The following is a 22,555-nucleotide window of genomic DNA, read 5'->3' on the forward strand; positions in this document are numbered from 1 at the left end:
TTGATATTTCTGTTTATGGTCAAATGGGTGAGTGAGTGTAAGTGTGAACCACCAGGTGGTATTCGTGTAATTAGTTGACGGGGTGTATCAGGGAGATAAGATGTTTTCTAATGGTAGTTTTGAAGGTGATGAATGTGTCTGCAGTTCTAGAGTTTTCAGGTAGGGTGTTCCAGATTTTAGGGCCTTTGACATACATTGAATTTTTGTAAAGGTTTAGTCGGACACGGGGAATGTCATAGAGATGTTTGTGTCTGGTGTTATGCCTGTGGGTTCTGTCACAACTCTCAAGAAAGCATTTTAGGTCAAGGTTAATATTGGAATTTAAGGTCCTGTAGATGTAGATTGCACAGTAGTAAGTGTGGATGTACTGAACAGGGAGTAAGTTTAGATCTATGAAGAGTGGGGGGGGGGTGTTGCCAGGGATGGGATTTAGTGATTATTCTTACTGCAGCTTTTTGTTGGGTTATTATTGGCTTTAGGTGTGTTGCTGCAGTTGATCCCCAAGCACAAATAGCATAGGTGAGGTATGTATTAGTAAGTGATTGGTATAGTGTGAGAAGGGCATTTTGCGGCACGTAGTATCGTATCTTGGAGAGGATCCCAACCGTTTTGGATAATTTTTTGGTTATGTGTTTTATGTGGGTGCTGAAATTCAGGTTGTTGTCGAGGTATAGGCCAAGGAATTTGCCCTCATTATGTCTGGCAATTAGAGTGTTGTCGATCTTAATGTTAATTTGCGCAACTCCTACTCTGCTACCAAACATAATATAGTAGGTTTTGTCAGTGTTAAGCGTAAGTTTATTGGCTGTCATCCAAGTCGATATTTTGATCAGCTCCTCGTTAACAATGGTGTTGAGGGTGGCAAGATTAGGGCAAGAGATGACATAAGTCGTGTTGTCAGCAAAGAGAATGGGTTTCAGGTGTTGGGATACGTTTGGAAGATCATTGATGTATATGAGGAAGAGCAGGGGACCAAGGACACTTCCCTGCGGAACTCCAGTATCAAGTGGCCGTGTTGTTGATGCTGTGTCTTTAATGGTGACATACTGTAGGTAGTAGGTTGGTAGACAGCAGCCACCCAGGGAAGTACTACTGTCCTGCCAGATGACTGTGAAACAAAAACCTGTAACTGTTTTGCATGATGGTAGGATTGCTGGTTTCTTTTTCTGTCTCATAAACACGCTAGATAACAGGGATATCTTGCTACTCCTACTTACACTTTGGTCACACTTCACAGACACGCACATGCATATATATATACATACATCTAGGTTTTTCTCCTTTTTCTAAATAGCTCTTCTTCTTCTTTATTTCTTCTATTGTCCATGGGGAAGTGGAAAAGAATCTTTCCTCCGTAAGCCATGCGTGTCGTATGAGGCGACTAAAATGCTGGGAGCAATGGGCTAGTAATCCCTTCTCCTGTAGACATTTACTAAAAAAGAGAAGAAGAAAAACTTTATAAAACTGGGATGCTTAAATGTGCGTGGATGTAGTGCGGATGACAAGAAACAGATGATTGCTGATGTTATGAATGAAAAGAAGTTGGATGTCCTGGCCCTAAGCGAAACAAAGCTGAAGGGGGTAGGAGAGTTTCAGTGGGGGGAAATAAATGGGATTAAATCTGGAGTATCTGAGAGAGTTAGAGCAAAGGAAGGGGTAGCAGTAATGTTAAATGATCAGTTATGGAAGGAGAAAAGAGAATATGAATGTGTAAATTCAAGAATTATGTGGATTAAAGTAAAGGTTGGATGCGAGAAGTGGGTCATAATAAGCGTGTATGCACCTGGAGAAGAGAGGAATGCAGAGGAGAGAGAGAGATTTTGGGAGATGTTAAGTGAATGTATAGGAGCCTTTGAACCAAGTGAGAGAGTAATTGTGGTAGGGGACCTGAATGCTAAAGTAGGAGAAACTTTTAGAGAGGGTGTGGTAGGTAAGTTTGGGGTGCCAGGTGTAAATGATAATGGGAGCCCTTTGATTGAACTTTGTATAGAAAGGGGTTTAGTTATAGGTAATACATATTTTAAGAAAAAGAGGATAAATAAGTATACAAGATATGATGTAGGGCGAAATGACAGTAGTTTGTTGGATTATGTATTGGTAGATAAAAGACTGTTGAGTAGACTTCAGGATGTACATGTTTATAGAGGGGCCACAGATATATCAGATCACTTTCTAGTTGTAGCTACACTGAGAGTAAAAGGTAGATGGGATACAAGGAGAATAGAAGCATCAGGGAAGAGAGAGGTGAAGGTTTATAAACTAAAAGAGGAGGCAGTTAGGGTAAGATATAAACAGCTATTGGAGGATAGATGGGCTATTGAGAGCATAGGCAATGGGGTCGAAGAGGTATGGGGTAGGTTTAAAAATGTAGTGTTAGTGTTCAGCAGAAGTTTGTGGTTACAGGAAAGTGGGTGCAGGAGGGAAGAGGAGCGATTGGTGGAAAGATGATGTAAAGAGAGTAGTAAGGGAGAAAAAGTTAGCATATGAGAAGTTTTTACAAAGTAGAAGTGATGCAAGGAGGGATGAGTATATGGAGGAAAAGAGAGAGGTTAAGAGAGTGGTGAAGCAATGTAAAAAGAGAGCAAATGAGAGAGTGGGTGAGATGTTATCAACAAATTTTGTTGAAAATAAGAAAAAGTTTTGGAGTGAGATTAACAAGTTAAGAAAGCCTAGAGAACAAATGGATTTTTCAGTTAAAAATAGGAGAGGAGAGTTATTAAATGGAGAGTTAGAGGTATTGGGAAGATGGAGGGAATATTTTGAGGAATTGTTAAATGTTGATGAAGATAGGGAAGCTGTGATTTCGTGTATAGGGCAAGGAGGAATAACATCTTGTAGGAGTGAGGAAGAGCCAGTTGTGAGTGTGGGGGAAGTTCGTGAGGCAGTAGGTAAAATGAAAGGGGGTAAGGCAGCCGGGATTGATGGGATAAAGATAGAAATGTTAAAAGCAGGTGGGGATATAGTTTTGGAGTGGTTGGTGCAATTATTTAATAAATGTATGGAAGAGGGTAAGGTACCTTGGGATTGGCAGAGAGCATGCATAGTTCCTTTGTATAAAGGCAAAGGGGATAAAAGAGAGTGCAAAAATTATAGGGGGATAAGTCTGTTGAGTATACCTGGTAAAGTGTATGGTAGAGTTATAATTGAAAGAATTAAGAGTAAGACGGAGAATAGGATAGCAGATGAACAAGGAGGCTTTAGGAAAGGTAGGGGGTGTGTGGACCAGGTGTTTACAGTGAAACATATAAGTGAACAGTATTTAGATAAGGCTAAAGAGGTCTTTGTGGCATTTATGGATTTGGAAAAGGCGTATGACAGGGTGGATAGGGGGGCAATGTGGCAGATGTTGCAAGTGTATGGTGTAGGAGGTAGGTTACTGAAAGCAGTGAAGAGTTTTTACGCGGATAGTGAGGCTCAAGTTAGAGTATGTAGGAAAGAGGGAAATTTTTTCCCAGTAAAAGTAGGCCTTAGACAAGGATGTGTGATGTCACCGTGGTTGTTTAATATATTTATAGATGGGGTTGTAAGAGAAGTAAATGCGAGGGTCTTGGCAAGAGGCGTGGAGTTAAAAGATAAAGAATTACACACAAAGTGGGAGTTGTCACAGCTGCTCTTTGCTGATGACACTGTGCTCTTGGGAGATTCTGAAGAGAAGTTGCAGAGATTGGTGGATGAATTTGGTAGGGTGTGCAAAAGAAGAAAATTAAAGGTGAATACAGGAAAGAGTAAGGTTATGAGGATAACAAAAAGATTAGGTGATGAAAGATTGGATATCAGATTGGAGGGAGAGAGTATGGAGGAGGTGAATGTATTCAGATATTTGGGAGTGGACGTGTCAGCGGATGGGTCTATGAAAGATGAGGTGAATCATAGAATTGATGAGGGAAAAAGAGTGAGTGGTGCACTTAGGAGTCTGTGGAGACAAAGAACTTTGTCCTTGGAGGCAAAGAGGGGAATGTATGAGAGTATAGTTTTACCAACGCTCTTATATGGGTGTGAAGCGTGGGTAATGAATGTTACAGCGAGGAGAAGGCTGGAGGCAGTGGAGATGTCATGTCTGAGGGCAATGTGTGGTGTGAATATAATGCAGAGAATTCGTAGTTTGAAAGTTAGGAGGAGGTGCGGGATTACCAAAACTGTTGTTCAGAGGGCTGAGGAAGGGTTGTTGAGGTGGTTCGGACATGTAGAGAGAATGGAGCGAAACAGAATGACTTCAAGAGTGTATCAGTCTGTAGTGGAAGGAAGGCAGGGTAGGGGTCGGCCTAGGAAAGGTTGGAGGGAGGGGGTAAAGGAGGTTTTGTGTGCGAGGGGCTTGGACTTCCAGCAGGCATGCATGAGCGTGTTTGATAGGAGTGAATGGAGACAAATGGTTTTTAATACTTGACGTGCTGTTGGAGTGTGAGCAAAGTAGCATTTATGAAGGGATTCAGGGAAACCGGCAGGCCGGACTTGAGTCCTGGAGATGGGAAGTACAGTGCCTGCACTCTGAAGGAGGGGTGTTAATGTTGCAGTTTAAAAGCTGTAGTGTAAAGCACCCTTCTGGCAAGACAGTGATGGAGTGAATGATGGTGAAAGTTTTTCTTTTTCGGGCCACCCTGCCTTGGTGGGAATCGGCCAGTGTGATGATAAAAAAAAAAAAAAATACTGATACCTATTAGTAAGGTAAGATTTGAAATATGCAAGTGCATGGCCTCTTATACCATAATGGTCAAGTTTGTGGAGTAGGATGCCGTGGTCTACTGTGTCAAAAGCTTTTCTTAGGTCAATAAAAATTCCTAGTGGATATTACAAGTTAATGCTTTGTATAGTGAGTAGGTTTAGGTCTTTGAAGAGTGGGGGGGTGGGGTTGTCTAGCAGTGGATTGTCATGATTCGCACTGTGGGTTTTTGTTGTGTTATTATTGATTTTAGGTGGTTTTTCGTTGTGGAGCCCCAGGCACAAAGAGCATAGGTGAGGGATGGGTAGATCATTGAACAGTATAGTGTAAGTAGTGCTGTTTGTGGTACATAGTAATGTGTCTTTGAGAGAATGCCAACTGTTTTAGATTTTTTTTTTTTTATGTGTTGGATATGGGTGTTGAATTTCAGGTTGCTATCAAGGTGCAGACCCAGGAATTTTCCCTCATTATATATAGCAATAAATGTGTTGTTAAGCATAATGTTTAGTTAGTCCTCACTTCCTCTGCTCTCAAATATAATGTAAAAAGTTTTGTTTATATTAAGTGTAAGTTTATTGATGGTCAACCAGGTTGCTGTTTTTATGAGTTCTTTGTTAACAGTAGTGTTGAGTGAGGCTAGATTTAGGTGGGAGATGACAAAAGTTGTGTTGTCAGCAAAGAGAATAGGCATAAGTTGTTGTGATATGCTTGGAAGATCGTTGATGTATAAAAAGAAAAGGAGGGGGCCAAGAATGCTACCCTGTGGTACACCAGTGTCCAGGGGTCTTGTTGAGGAGGTTGTGTCTGTGAAGGCTTACTCAGCCCTGTAATAACTTCAGACAGTATTACCAAGGCTGGCTCCTCCTCAGGAAAATTAATGAATAGAAAAAGAAATAATAACAGACAAACATAAACACTTTATTATATAGAAAATATGAAATATAAAACACTTAAATATGAAATATTAATCCTACATTAAAGAAAATGAAAAATGAAAAATATAAATGATAACTGAATTCAACGCTAATTTAAAACTTGGGTGTCTGGTGTTGGTGACACTGTGTTGTTGAAATCGTAGCCGTTGCTGATGATGGGGGGGGGGGTCGCAGGTGTTGGTTACAACCCACCGGTTCGTTCTTCACAGTATAGCCGTGAGTATTATATCCCGATGACAGGAAAGCAGGTTCTTTACCACTGCAATGATGAGGGGTTACGTCCTGCAATTTCATACAGGTGCACAGGGAATTAAATCCAAAAAGGGGAAGTCTCAGGATGTTAGTCCATCTCCATCAGTTCTGCTCGTTGATTGGCAGGTGACCCTCTCTGTCATCCAAGCTGGAAGGATAGGCAGGTTACCCACAGCTTAAGAAATCACTCTCCATGATAAGTACAATACCTAAAAGATGTGGTGATTATTACAACAGTCAACCTAGAGCAAGACTGAAAGGACTAAGTTTATTATTGGTCAAAAGTGAAGCTTTCAACCAATAAATCCATTAGAATACAAGGCAGGCATGTACTTACAGTAGTGCTGGGAGCTGTGAGTCTAGTGATTACTGTTTGGACCGGAGCCCCACACGTCACCTTTCGGGGGGGGGGGGGGGAAGAAGGAGGGGAAGGGATGGCGGGAGCTAGACTGACCCTACCTTAACAAGTAACCGGCAATGAAACTATCACTTTTGGGGAGGGGAAAAAAAGGCGAGAATAGCGGGAGCTTGACTTACCCTACCTTAACCCTTTCAGGGTCCAAGGCCAAAATCTGAAGTCACGCACCAGTGTCCAAGAATTTTCAAAAAGAAAATTTGTTATTTTTTCTTATGAAATGGTAGAGAATCTTTTTGTGAAGGTAATAAAACAAAAAGTACGAAATTTGATGGAAAATTGACGAAATTATGCTCTCGCGAATTTTGATGTGTCAGCGATATTTACGAATCGGCGATTTTGCCGACTTTGACTTCCATTTTAGGCCAATTACATCATTCCAGTCAACCAAATTCTTAGCTATTTTACTAGTATTACTTCTATTCTATCGATTGAGCACAAGAAATCGCCAAGTCAACTGTTTCAACTCCAAAATAAAGTGATCGGAAATTGGTAATTTGGCCAATTTAACAAAGTTCAAAATATTCCAATTTCAAAATAGCATCCAGAATAAACAATGTAGGCATTCCTGGCACTAAACTAACATTTCCTCGGTTCATTAGTTACGTTTTGAGGCTTTACAAATAAATCCCATTTTTATTTTTTATTTACATAATGAATTTTTATTCACACCAAAAAATAGAAGATTTACTGTTATGCAATATTGTAATAATTGTATAAATATCATCACCACATTTGTGAATGTGTATTAGATCCACCAGCTGGCATGTATTAGACGTGTGAGGTCGTTTGTTTACTCTTGAACATCGACAAAAATTTAACATTTCCGCTACTTTGAGCTCAGTTTCAAGCCATTTCCGGTGCTAAAACCAATCAAAATCATCTCTATTTCTGTAATATGTCTTCCATTCTATCAAATGAGACCAAGAAATTGCAAATACAACTATAAAAAACATATGAAAAACACTGCAAAGTTGCTGTTTTAATCGAAAATCTTGGTTTCAGTTTTTTTTCTCTCATTATACACAGTGTGCTGCAGGATTTGTTTTATGTGGTGCACACATACCACATAGATGTATTCTCTCATATCTAGGCCCAAGTGTACCACTCACAGTTTATCAGAGTGAGCTGAGCTCATGACGTAGATCTACGGTTTGGACACTGAACGCAAAGCCGTAGATCTACGGGACGGACCCTGAAAGGGTTAACAAGTAGCCAGCAATGAAACTATCACTTTCGGGGAGGGGAAAAAAGGCGGGAATAGCGGGAGCTTGACTTACCCTACCTTAACAAGTAGCTGGCAATGAAACTATTGTTACTATATACTCCCTCTCTACTCCTATCTATTGAACTTTTCCCTCACAGTGTCATTGATAGAGATGTATTCCTTTCTGTTAGTTAGCGAGGACTTGTTAAATGCATGTGCATGGCCTCTTATACCGTAATGATCATTCTTGAGGAGTAGGATGATGTGACCTACTGTATCAGAAGCTTTCTGAAGGTTGACAAAGAGTCCGAGCGAGTATTCCTTTTTTTTCCAGTGCTGTGTATAGTAGGTCTACCATCTTTATTATTGCGTCATTTGTGTTTCTGTTTCTCCTGAAGCCAAACTGGCAGGGGTTAAGGATGCTTTTGATGTTATGAAGGAGTATAACCTTTTGTGTACGAGTTTCTCAAAGATTTTGGAAAGTAAAAGCAAGTTTGATAATGGCCTATAATTGTTTACATCTGTTGGGTCACCACCTTTGTGTATTGGTGTAATCCTTGCTAGCTTGAGTGATGCCAGGAAAGTGTTGGTTTCTTGTGATTTGTTGAAGAGTAATGTAATGGCGGGTGAAAGGATTTGAACTGCTCATTTATACAGTAGCTGTGACACTTGGGTTACATTCCCTGATTTGTTTTTTAGAGATTTAATAGTCATGGTAACCTCAGTTGGCTCTGTTGGTGTAAGATAGAGGGATGTTGAGAAGTTTCCATCTAGTTAATCATTAGCTTGGGCATTGGTAATTGGGATTTTACTGGTGAGATTTGATCCTATTGTTGAGAAGAAGTCACTGAACTTGTTAGCTGTATCAGTAGGCTGTAGTTTCAGTTTCTTGCAATATCCTGTATGGCTCTTTGGTCCCTTCATACTTCTTCTGTTAGGTATGATTTCCTAAGTTTTTGCTTTAATTCAGTGATCTCTTGGCTAAGTCTGTCTTCCTCTGTTGCAGCTTATTGGCATTTTTAAGCAGTTAAGTAACTCATTTTCTTCTGTACCATCTCCTACATTCTCTGTCTGTATCTGATCTTCTGAGTTTCCTCAATGGCACCTGCTTCATACATATCGTGTATCCTTCTATATTCAGCTTTTCTGGGCGCTGGTGGGGATTTAGGGTGCTCCTGTCTGATTTCGAAGATATGTCTGAAAACTCTTGGTTAATTTTTTCCCAGTAAATTCTATGGTTGTTAAAATTCAAGTTACTGAACATCCCATTTCTAACATTAGTGATACAGTTCCCTAACCCTGAGTTAATACTCATTTTAACTTCTGTGATGTTGTGATCAGAGTACTGTATTGCTTTTGTAACAGTTATGTCTCTTGATTAGTTCCTTGTTGTTTGTGAATATCAAATCCATGATATTTTCTTTTTTAGTGGGATCAATTATCTGTTGGTTCAATGAGTGCTTTTCACAAAGCCTCATTACCTCCCTGGTATGTGCCTGTTGAGATAGGGTGCTTCCTGGAGATTTTTCTGGCATTGGCCCATCTTCCATTTTACATGTGGGAGATTAAAATTTCCAAGGAGTAAAGTATTTGTTTGGAATTTTCTAGCCTATCCAGGCAACCATCCATCTTCCTTAACTGATATGTGAATTCCTCAGCAGTTGCTGATGGTGATTTATATACTAGGGTAATTACCAAATGCTTATTCTCAGCTTCAATGCCTAGGATTTCTTATATATCATTCACTGAATTCAGCACTTCTGTGCATCAGAAAGTATGTTTTACATAGAGTCTGACTCCTCCCTGTGACCTACTAATTTTATCACATCTATACATGTTATAGTTTTCTATCTTTATCTCTCCATCCAAAACATCCCTTGCATGTGTTGCTGTAAATGCTCCAAACATGGCATTTGTTTCTAATAGGAGCTCACTGATATAACTAAGTTTGTTTTTATTTGATTTCAAACTCTGAATATTTGAAAATATGAAGCAGGAATTACCTTTGGGATGTTTTGTTTTCCTGTGTGTTTCATTAGTACCACTGGTGATGTACTACCTGGTAATGCACCTGGTGTACATACCCCTGGTATGTACACCAGGTAAAATTTTTTTGTTTATCCTGTAATGTTTAGAAAAAAAAACTATTTTTTCATAAGAAAAAATAATAATTTTTTTTTTTGAAATTTGGCCGACCCTGAGAACGAGTTTCGGAGAGGGCCTGTCGACCCTCAAAGGGTTAATGCATTCTAGTGACTGTCCCTCCACTGTCCCTTTTTTTCTTTCCTTTCTTTTTTTTTTTCTTTAACCCTTTCAGTGTTGAAGCCCATGATCACAAACTTGCTCTCAGTGTCAAAAAATATTTGAAAAAAAAATTCTTACCAAAATCTTCAGAATATTTTTCTGATTCTTTTAAAAGAAAAAGAATTGTGATCAGTAGTTGCCAAGATATAGATGTATGAAGTTGACAAAGTGAACTGCTTATGGCAATATTGATAACTGCTGCTCACTTGGTAATATTATTTTTACTTTTATTCTATTTTCTCTTTTCTAATATTTAATTTTTTCAATTAACTTTTGTGGCCTGTGAGACCAGTAGAATGCATAATGTATATATATATATCTCATTGTATGCAACACAATAACCACACAAATATTGTTATTATTATATTGTTTACAAAACATGTTTACATAAACCCACGCTGCCTTCCCCATCACCCACGCTGCCTTCCCCATCACCCACGCTGTCTCCCCCACCAACCATACTGTCTCCCCCACCAACCATACTGTCTTCCTCACCAACCATGCTGCCTTCCCCATCACCCACGCTGTCTCCCTCACCAACCATACTGTCTTCTTCACCAACCATACTGTCTTCCCCACCAACCATACTGTCTCCCCCACCAACCATACTGTCTTCCTCACCAACCATGCTGCCTTCCCCATTACCCACGCTGTCTCCCCCACCAACCATACTGTCTCCCCCACCAACCATGCTGTCTTCCTCACCAGCCATGCTGCCTTCCCCTCCACACACATTGAAATAAGTCACTTTGACTCTTTTACGTTATCTTTGATAATCTACACAAGTGATGCTATGTATGATAATCTATGTAACTGTATTTGTGTATACCTGAATAAACTTACTTATTCTTTGATACATGGGAAAATATGAGTTTCCTCTTTCACTGTGGTACAAATGAACATGAATGGGATGGCCCAGCACCAGAGGTGGAAGGTTGATGATCGTCTGGGTTTTCAGCACTATTTCTGGTTTCCTGGGCATCACTTTTGATCACAAACTCCTCAAAACCATGAGATTCATCTTCACTGACACTTCAATCTGTGTTAGAACTATCGTTTGGGAAGGGAAGAGTCCCAATTCACCAGGGAGTGAGGTATTCCTTACCACTAGGCATGGGTGAACAAGGCTCAATGAATTACCACTCCCACAATGCAATGTGGGTGCCTAGATTTTTTTCCCTACTGTGCAAACTTACCATGCAGACCCATTCTTTCACATGTAGGCCTACCAGATTTCTCCTCCTCAATTTGAAAGTGCTAGAATTTATGCGTATAAGTACGTGACTGACCCTGGCTGTTATGGCGTACTTGTATGTAACCGACCCTGAAAGGGTTAAAAAAAAAAATGATATAATTCATTGTAATTATCTCAGTATATTACTAATTTAGTGCCCTGTTTTTCATTTTATTGGTTTTTATAAATGCATAATATTTTTGTTTTTTGCCTGTGTGCCATCTTCAGAAAAATTGTTTCCCAGCATATCTCAAATTGCTTACAAAGTATTTCCTTATCTTTGCCAAGTAAATTTCAGTGAGTTTTCATTTCTCATTCAGTGTGTCATATAATTTTTTTTTTTTTTTTTTTTTTTGCTGATGGAGAGTTGGTTAAGCATCTTTATTTGTCATAGACTTTTCTTTGTTATTCTTTGCTTTCATTGTCCTTATGTAAGTTCTCTGAAATCATGTCTCAGCTACCTTTGAGTAATGCCGTAGTGAATAATGTCAGTCAGGCCAATGTTGAACCTGTGCTAAATGCTAATGGTCCCTTACTAACTGACAGACCACATGTATTTCTTACCCAATATAATTGTTCATGCAGCTTGTATCTGAGATTTGTCACACTGCTGCGAAATGTGAAGTTCAGATTAAGTGGATTTTCCAGTAGTGTAACCAAGCGATCTGGCAATAGTAATCCTGTCATTCCAGTCTGGAATTCAGTCCTTACAATATCTTGCATGCAGGATAGTGTACAGTTACCTCAGGTTTAAGAGGAATCTCAAATACCCTTGGGTATTGAGACTACTATCCCTACGATGGCTACTTGTTCAAGTGGTTGCTCTTCCACAGGGTCCGCATTGTCGAAAAATGACTACAGTGGATCCTCGACTTACGATATTAATCAGTTCTAGAGAGCTCATCATTAGACAAAATCTCATTAGTTGAATTAATTTTCCCTGTAAGAAATAATGGAAATCCAATTAATCCATTCCTAACACCCAAAAGTATGAAAACAATTTTTTACCACATGAAATATACATTTTCCTACACACAAAAAGGACTCATGCACAATATATATTGTGCATGTACTGCACTAAATGAAGAATAAATGACACCTTTATTGAAGATGTAGTGATGAGCGATAGGATGGGAGGAGGGAAGATGGAGGTTTGTTATTTTTTGGAAGGGGAATCCCCTTCCATAAGGACTTTAGGTAGCAAGTCCTTTTCCAAAGTTACTTCCCGTCTTTGTTTTTTGATACCACTGGGAACAACTTGAGAGTCACTGGACCTCTGTTGCACCAAAAAACTGTCCATATAGCTCTGTACCTCACCTTCCTTTAAGATTTTCCTGAAGTGGGTCACAAGATTGTCATTGTAAACATCACCAGCACGGCTTGCAGTAGCTGTGTCAAGGTGATTTTCTTCCATAAAGGGTTGCCCATCAACCCACTTTGCACAAATTTCCTTAATCTTTGAAGAATGCAACTTCCTCAATTTCTCTCTCCCCTCCTCTGAAGCAATTTCCTCTGTTGTGGCCTCTTGCTGTTGCAGATGCTCTTGCAACTCATCAGTGGTTAGTTCTTCATTGTCGTCCACCACCAACTCTTCCATATCCTCCCCACTAACCTCCAATCCCCAGTGCCATAATAGATTCCAAAACTGGCATAGGCTCCTCTGGGTTAGCCCCAAACCCTTCAAAATTCCTCTCTTGTAAACATTGTGGCCACAAATTCCTCCAAGCAGAGTTCATGGTCCTGTTAGCCACTCCCTCCCAACCCTTACTTATAAGGTTTATGCAGTTGAGGATACTAAAGTGATCTTTCCAAAACCCTCTTAGGGTCAATCGAGTGTCTGAGGTCACTTCAAAGCACTTTTGAAACATTGGTGTACAGTTTTTTTAAATTTGAAATGACTTGGTGGTCCATGGGCTGGAGGAGAGGAGTGGTATTAGGAGGCAGAAACTTCACTTTTATGATGCTCAACTTCCCTGAAATTGCTCCAGCAAGTCTGAAGGATGACCAGGAGCGCTGTCTAATACCAGGATGCACTTCAGGTCCAATTTGTTTTCCAGGTGGTAAATTTTCACAGTGGGGCCAAACACATTATAAAACCAGTCATAGAAAATGTCCCTAGTGACCCCTGCCTTATTGTTTACCCTCCACATCACACATAAATTAGCCTTGATGACATTGGAGACTTCAACATCAACCTTGGCCTACTAGATGATCAGCCTGTAACTGATTTCATCAACAATATGAACAACACACTTCTCATACCAACAATAACTAAACCAACCAAGCTCACTGAAACAAGTGCAACTATAATAGACCACATATGGACCAATATACTAGCCCCCCTTAAATCAGGGATAATCACAGATAGCACTACAGACCACTACCCTACCTTCCTCTTGACAAACATTAGTAAACCACCACTTGAATACAATAAAGTTTCATTTAGACTCCATGATGAGGCCTCAATCAGGAAGTTCACAGCTGACCTAGAGACTGTTGACTGGCCTACAGAATTCTCCAAGGCCAATGGTATTGATGACTGGACAGACATTTTTCTTAACAAATTACTTAGACTATACAACAAACATTGTCCTATAAAAATGAAACAGATCACAAACAAACGGCTTGGTTGCCCATGGCTAACCAGCACCATTCTGAAATCCATTGATAAGAAACACCAATATGAAAAGCAATATAGACAGGGCCTAATACACAAAGATATTCTTAAACACTATTCATCAGTCCTCACCAAAGTAATAAAGAAAGCCAAACAACTATACTACTCCAGTAGATTCACTGACACAAGAGGAGATATAAAAAGGACCTGGAAAACACTCTCTCAGATTCTAGGGACCCACAAACTGAAAAAAAACAAGAAAATTGTCCTAACTAAACCCAGTGAAACACCACTGCATCCCACTGACACAGCTAACAAGATAAACGACTTCTTCTCAACCATAGGTTCTAATCTCGCCAATAAAATCCCACGTACCAATGCCCATGCCAGGGACTACCTAGATGGGAATTTCCCAAATTCCTTCTATCTTGCTCCAACTGAGCCCACGGAAGTCACAGAGATTATAAAGTCACTTAAAAATAACTCAGGGAATCTGTCTCATATCCCACCATTATTGTACAAGAGAGCGGCCCATGTCCTCTCGCAGGCTATCTCATTACTTTTTAACAAGTCACTAGAAACTAGCACCTTCCCGAAACTACTCAAGACGGCAAGGGTTACACCAATACATAAAGGTGGTGACCCCAACAGATTTAAACAACTATAGGCCAATATCAAACTTACCATTGCTATCCAAAATCTTTGAGAAAATCTTGCACAGGAGACTATATTCATTTATAACCGCATAAAACATACTCAACCCCTTCCAATTTGGATTCAGGAAAAATAAAAGCACTAACGATGCAATCATAAAAATGCTAGATCTGCTTTACACAGCATTGGAAAATAAGGAATATCCACTAGGAATTTTTATTGACCTAAGAAAAGCTTTTGACACAGTAGACCATGGCATCCTACTCCACAAACTTGACCATTATGGTATAAGAGGCCATGTGCTTGCATATCTCAAATCTTACCTTACTAATAGGTATCAGTATGTCACCATTAAAGACACAGCATCAACAACACAGCCACCTGATACTGGAGTTCTGCAGGGAAGTGTCCTTGGTCCCCTGCTCTTCCTCATATACATCAATGATCTTCCAAACATATCTCAACACCTGAACCCCATTCTCTTTGCTGACGACTCGACTTATGTCATCTCTCACCCTAATCTTGCCACCCTCAACACCATTGTTAATGAGGAGCTGATCAAAATATCGACATGGATGACAGCCAATAACCTCCAGGCATAATGAAGGCAAATTCCTAGGCCTATACCTCGACAACAACCTGAACTTCAGCACCCATATCCAACACATAACCAAAAAAGTATCCAAAATGGTTGTGATCCTCTCCAAGATATGATACTACGTGCCGCAAACTGCCCTTCTCACACTATACCATTTACTTATATATCCCTACCTCACCTATGCTATCTGTGCTTGGGGTTCAACTTCAGCAACACACCTAAAGCCAATAATAACCCAACAAAAAGCCGCAGTAAGAATAATCACTAAATCCCATCCCTGGCAACACACCCCCCCACTCTTCATAGATCTAAACTTACTCCCTGTTCAGTACATCCACACTTACTACTGTGCAGTCTACATCTACAGGACCTTAAATTCCAATATTAACCTTGACCTAAAATGCTTTCTTGATAGTTGTGACAGAACCCACAGGCACAACACCAGACACAAACATCTCTATGACATTCCCCGTGTCCGACTAAACCTTTACAAAAATTCAATGTATGTCAAAGGCCCTAAAATCTGGAACACCTTACCTGAAAACTCTAAAACTGCAGACACATTCATCACCTTCAAAACTTCCATCAGAAAACATCTTATCTCCCTGATACACCCTGTCAACTAATTACACGAATACCACCTGGTGGTTAACACTTACACTCACTCACCCATTTGACCATAAACAGAAATATCAATCTCAATCTCAAAATAATGAATCTTAACTAGTCATAAGTTGGCCTGTGATACTCCAATACTGAAACTATGTATAGTGCCAAAACAAAAGCATTCACATTGCTAAACTCACAAACTAGTATTTAGTCACTTAACCATAATACAGTGGACCCCCGGTTAACGATTTTAATCCGTGCAAGAGGGCTCATCGTTATGCGAAATAATCGTTATGCGAATGAATTTTCCCCATAAGAAATAATGGAAATAAAATTAATCCGTGCAAGACGCCCAAAAGTATGAAAAAAATTTTTTTTTACCACATGAAATGTTAATTTTAATACACACAAACTGAAAAAGGCATGCACAATTAAATGACACTTACTTTTATTGAAGATCTGGTGATGATTGATGGGATGGGAGGAGGGGAGAGCATTATCTTCTTACTGTTTAGAAGGGGAATCCCCTTCCATTACGACTTGAGGTAGCAAGTCCTTTTCCGGGGTTACTTCCCTTCTTCTTTTAATGCCACTAGGACCAGCTTGAGAGTCACTGGACCTCTGTCGCACAACAAATCTGTCCATAGAGCTCTGTACCTCCCGTTCCTTTACGATTTGTCTAAAATGGGCCACAACATTGTCATTGAAATAGTCACCAGCACGGCTTGCAACAGCTGTGTCAGGGTGATTTTCATCTATAAAGGTTTGCAGTTCAACCCACTGTGCACACATTTCCTTAATCTCTGAAGTAGGCACAGTGGATTCCACAACTGGCATAGGCTTCTCAGGGTTAGCCCCAAACCCTTCAAAATCTTTCTTAATTTCCATACTAATTCTCACCCTTTTTACCACAGGGTTGGCACTAGAAGCTTTCTTGGGGCCCATGGTCACTTATTTTCCAGAAACAGCACCGAAAATACTGTAATAATACGAAATATTCCGAGTGTATGCTTGGATGTTACCGCGGAGGCTGGCTGGTAAACAATGCCACCGGCGGAACATGTGAGCGTGTCTCGGAAGAAAATCGGTAAGCGGGTTTTTAAGCGGTATGTGAGGCAAAATTTTTGCAATTAAAGTAAGCGGTATGCGAAATAATCGCTATGTGATGCCATCGTTATGCGGGGGTCCACTGTATCAACTTACCTCATAATTTTGTAATATTTTAAACTTAAGATTTAATCTAAGTCTGCCTGAAATGCCTAGCCATGCTAGGTGTTCTAGTGGTACACTCTGTAATTATTATTTTACTACATGTAAACCACACAATAACCAAATTCTGTAAACTCAGAATTGTAATCCTTTGAATTGTTTTTCCCGAACACTCTGGGAGTTTGAGTGATACCTGAGTAGAGGCTTCACTCTGTAATCCCCACTAGCATTACTTCACAACATTAAGGTTAGCCTGTCTTTCATAGGCTTGTGTCCTGGCAGTGCTTTTTCCTCCTGTGTAATGTAGGGCCTGTTTGGCATTTTCTTTCAAAACAGGCCTGTTTTGTCACACACACTTGTTGGAGTTGCAATCCTTCAGTCTGTATGTACCCCTGGAATTCCTGCACACATTTTTCAACAGCTTTTTGGTCCAAACTGGCAGCCTCACCATGCCTTATCACACTATGTATGCCACTACTATTCTTAAATCTTTCAAACCAACCTTTGCTGGCCTTAAATTCACTCACATCACCACTAGTTGCAGGCATTTTTTAATTAAACCATCATACAACTGCCTTGCCTTTTCACATATGATCACTTAAGAGATGCTACCTCCAGATACAGTGGACCCCCACCTAACGAACGCATTGCATGAAGTTAAATCTGCCTTACAAAGCATTTGAACGCAAAAATTTTGCACCGCCTAACGATAAACTCACCCAACGTGATTCGTCCAGGACGCGTCCCACGTGTGGCCTCAGCTGTCCCGTGTGCAAGTGTTTACAAGCCAGCCAGTGCAGTCACATCCACGTATACATTTGATACATTTCACCTTATCCCAGTGTTTTTTGTGCTTGTAACTGCAAAATAAGTCACCATGGGCCCCAAGAAAGCTTCTAGTGCCAACCCTGTGATAAAAAGGGTGAGAATTAGTATGGAAATTAAGAAAGATTTTGAAGGGTTTAGGGCTAACCCTGAGAAGCCTATGCCAGTTGTAGAATCCATTGTGCCTACTTCAAAGATTAAGGAAATATGTGCGAAGTGGGTTGAACTGCAAACTTTTATGGATGAAAATCACCCTAACACAGCTATTGCAAGCCGTGCTTGTGACTGTTACAATGACAATGTTGTGGCCCATGTTAGGCAAATCTTAACCCTTAAATGGTCCAAATGTATATATACATTCACTCGTGCAGCGCCCTGAATATTTTGAAAAAAAAAAATCTTTTTTTTTTATATATAAAAAAATAGAGCACATTTTTTTAAGTGTTTTAGAATAAAAAAATTTTTTTTTTAGGGTCAGTACTTACCGAGATATGGGGCCGCGAAGTTGGCACTTGGCGATCACCTGACAGCAACATGGAGCACTGCCACTTGCAGAAATTCTACATATTTGCCATTTTCTTCCATTTTTTTTAATTTTCTTGGTTTTCATGATATGATAATTATGTTTTATGGCAAATCTTTCTATTATCTACAACTATATAAAAGTATTTACATGTCCTACTTATGTTTCTAGAACTCCACGATTGTATGATACTCCATGAAGCATGGATTCATACAGAGTGCCACCCCACACAGGTGACAAATGTATCGTGTGTCCTGCTGTTGGGGACGTTTTTTGGTGTTAGCACACACAACACACTTTTTCTGGGCACTCTTCTTCTTTTGGGTTGGTGGTATTGGCACCAGATAGTGACAGTTAGGAGTGATTCGATCTGGCACTTCCCCCTCTGGCTGTGGTTGGGGGACAGGTTGTGGTGTGACAGGTCACTGTTGAATGGCAGGTACAGGTGTGGTACCATACTTTCTTGCTATCTATTTGACAACATTCAGAGAGAATTCTGCAAAACGTTGTCGTTTTCCAATCTTTATTTCATACATATTGAATACATTGAGCACTGCAATGTCTACAAGGTGAAAAAACAGTTTTATATACCACTTGCGACTCCTACGTACACAGTCAACTAACCCTATCATCATGTCACACTTGTCAACTAGTCGCATGTTGTTCGTATAGTCCACAACAGCAGCTGGCTTTACAATAGGTTCTTTGTTGAACTTGCTCAGTCTGTCTGTATCATCTCATTTCTGTGGATGGTTGACAGCAATGTCACATCCCGTCTGTCATGCCACATCAGTGCCATGATGTCATTAGTATGAAACACTTGCACTGCACCTTCAGGACTGCCTCCACTGAACCTTGGCATATGTTTTCTATTCCTTCTCACTGTTCCACATGTATCAGTATTGTTCACATGTAGGAAATCAGTGAGCATAGGGCTTGTATACCAGTTGTCTGTGTACAATGTATGGCCCTTGCCAAGGTATGGTTCCATCACCCTGTGAACAACATCACTGGAAATGCCCAACATCCGTCTCTCATCATCGAATGTATTTCTCCTGGTGTATACAATAACATCCAACACAAGACCATTCTCACAGTCACACATAAAAAGTTTTATACCAAAGCAATTACTTTTGCTCGGTATATATTGCTTGAATGACAAGCGCCCCTTGAACAGAATCAAGGACTCACAACAACAATGTTCTTGAAAGGATAAAAGTATGCACTGAATTTCTGCTTCAAATACACCTACCATCCAACTTACGGCCTGCTCGACATACGATGACTCGACTTCCGACTGTGTTTTCTATGCCAAATTTCTGGGAAATAAGCAAGTGTTTGTGTTGTACACAGTGTTTATCCTAAACCTTACAGTATAAAATACAGTACTAACAGCATAAAAAGTAAAGTAAAACATGAAGTACCAAAATAAAACAATAAAATAAAGTCATTACAAAAATGTTATGTTGATATTCAGTAGTAAAGTTAGACTTGCGTCCATTTCGACTTACGACCGGTTTTTCGGAACCGAACTCGGTCGTAAGTCGGATGGTAGGTGTACATAAACACTTCCCGGATTTTGTATAGAAGGTCATTTCTGTTTGGCATATTTCTGTCTGAGAAGTGCAACATTCTTAGCAACAGAGTGAATCTGTTGCAGGGAAGGAGGTCACAGAAAACTGGAGTACTGATAAAGTGGTCTGTGGACCAGTAATTACATATATTGTTCTTATAGATATGTGGCATAAGCATGACAGTGGCAAAGAATAAATTTATTTCAGCCACTGTTGTGTCCTTCCACCTGTGCAGCCGTGACAATTCTCCAACCTCTGTTATGTTGTCCATGACATATCGGTAATAATTGTTTGTCTGGGTCACTATCAAGTTCATTATAGGCTCGTCAAAGTACAACCGGAAATAGTCTAACTCTGTAGACTCATTCGTTATGGGACATTCTGGCTGGATAACACTTCCACTTGCATCAAAATCACAACGCTGTGGCACGAATATACTTTGTGTCCAGTTCCACTCATGATCACATTGTGCAGGGTGGATCTGGGGCATTGGGCGAGGGGGAGCAGGGAGAGGGACAGGCAGCACATGGTTGAGGGGATGCCAGGCGTTCCTTTGTCTGCCCACCCACTGCGCCATGTGGTCCAGGCACCGTGCCACCCACCACTACTTCCTTCATCCCCGCATACTCGCCTTCATGATCACTTTCACTATCAGTGGCCGGGGTTTTGGATCGTGACCTGCCACGACCCTTGGGGATTGCATATGGCACACTGCCTGAATGTAGATAACGATGCCTAAAAGTACGCTTCACTGGTGAATAATGAACTTCACTATCACTAGACGAATCCTCGAATGGCATAAAATCAATCTCATCATCACTTACATCACTCTCACTATCACTAAAACACTGGGAAAATGATAGTTTCCTATGGGTAACACTCACCACTCCAGAGGTGCTTGGCCCAGGGTCTCGCATGGCCACACTGGCCATCCCAGAAGTGCTTGGCCTAGGGTTTGCTGTGGCCACACTGGTTACCCCAGAGGCGCTTTGGCCTAGGACAGGTGTCGCTACCCCAGAGGTGATGGGCTGAGGGTCATCTGGGTTATCGTCGACATTTTCACAAATTCCTTGAATATTACTGGCCCCATTGGTGTCAAATCCACTAAACTCACGATCTATATCACTTTCCTCGAAGAGTAGAGTGTTAATACGACGAGGCATGAGTGAATCAGGAGGATGTGCCATGATGTTGACCCAAGATGGAGCTGAATGTAACTGGTCCTACCATGTGGTACCCAGGCATCTCAGATTGTTTGTATACCATGCACACTAAGTGTGCACACCCATTCTCTCATGTCTAGGCGACGCAGGCCTATTGCGCCAATTTTGAATGAATGAAAAATAAAAGGTATATATATGTTTGGGGCGCTACGCTAGAGAACGTATATATACGTTTGGACCATTTAAGAGTTAAAGGAACGGGAGGTACAGACCTCTATGGACAGATTTTTTGTGCAACAGAGGTCCAGTGACTCTGAAGCTGGTCCTAGTGGAATTAAAAGAAGAAGAGAAGTAACCCTGGAAAAGGACTTGCTACCTCAAATCCTAATGGATGGGGATTCCCCTTCTAACAATAACAACTTCCACACACTCCCCTCCTCCCATCCCATCAATCATCACCAGATCTTCAATAAAGGCAAGTAACATGTATTCTTAACTTATTAGAGTAGTAATTGTGCATGTCTTCTTCAGTTTGTGTGTATTAAAATTGATATTTCATGTGGTAAAATTTTTTTTTTCATACTTTGGGGTGTCTTGCACGGATTAATTTGATTTTCATTATTTCTTATGGGGAAAATTAATTCGGCTAACGATAATATCGGCTAACAATGAGCTCTCAGGAATGGATTAATAACATTAGGCAGGGATCCACTGTATCTGTTTTTCGTTTATCCACACCAATAACAATCTCTCAACATCTTCGAATACTTGCGATGCATTGCGAAATGATGCTCCTTTTGCAACAACAGCCTCCTTGATTGCCTTTTTGTTTGCCAAGACAGTAGTGATGGTTGATTGAGGGTTCTTGTACAACCTTGCCAGCTCAAAGACATGTACTCCACCCTCATATTTTGTGATTATCTCTTACTTCATTTTGATTGTAATTTTCACCCTTTTTACCACAGGGATGGCACTAGAAGCTTTCTTTGGGCCCATGGTGGCTCACTGTTCTAAGCCGGGGTGTGGCATGGACCTGCTTTGCATAGGTCAGTAGGCCTGTTGCAGTGTTCCTTCTTTCTTATGTTTTATTTAGCAGTTACGAGCACTAAAAACACTGGAATAATGCAAAATGTACCAAATATATGCGTGGTAGCGACCGCACTGGCTTGTAAACATTGGCACACTAACTGAAGGCAAGGCAGCTGAGGCGCGCTCAGGCCAGAGGGGCACGTGGACGTGTTCGGGATGAATGATGCAAGTCGAGTTTTTGTTTGTTGGTCGGGGGAATTTTTTATACTGAAACACTTCGTTAGCTGATTTTTTCAATAGATAATGCCTTCGTAAGTCGAGGGTCCACTGTACCTGAAATGAGTTATGCCATCTCCTGTTGATGTCACAGGCCGTCTGCAGGAAAATATTTCTGTTGCAGCTAGTGCACTCGTTAGAGTCTCTCTTGTTGTCCCTTGTGTTCCAGCTGGTGATATTATCCTAGGTGACAGTGATTCTTGAAAGGTAAAGAGTTTTATGTTGAACATTATTACAGGTTTTAAGAGATAATAAGATCCATTTCTGCCTTGCTAATATTTCTTATCATAGCATTCACTATTTCAACCGGGGAGAATACATCCACTCTGCTGAGCCTGTCCGTTCCTTCAGTATGAAAGTACGCCATGTGTTGAGAGCTACTGTTAATCCCAGTAGTGCAAACTGGGATGAAGTTATACCTGATGTTCAGTGTGCAGTAAATTCTGCTTACAATTCTTCTATAGGTGACACTAC

Source organism: Cherax quadricarinatus, unplaced genomic scaffold, assembly GCF_038502225.1.
Source record: "Cherax quadricarinatus isolate ZL_2023a unplaced genomic scaffold, ASM3850222v1 Contig422, whole genome shotgun sequence".
Classification (NCBI taxonomy): Eukaryota; Metazoa; Arthropoda; class Malacostraca; order Decapoda; family Parastacidae; genus Cherax; species Cherax quadricarinatus.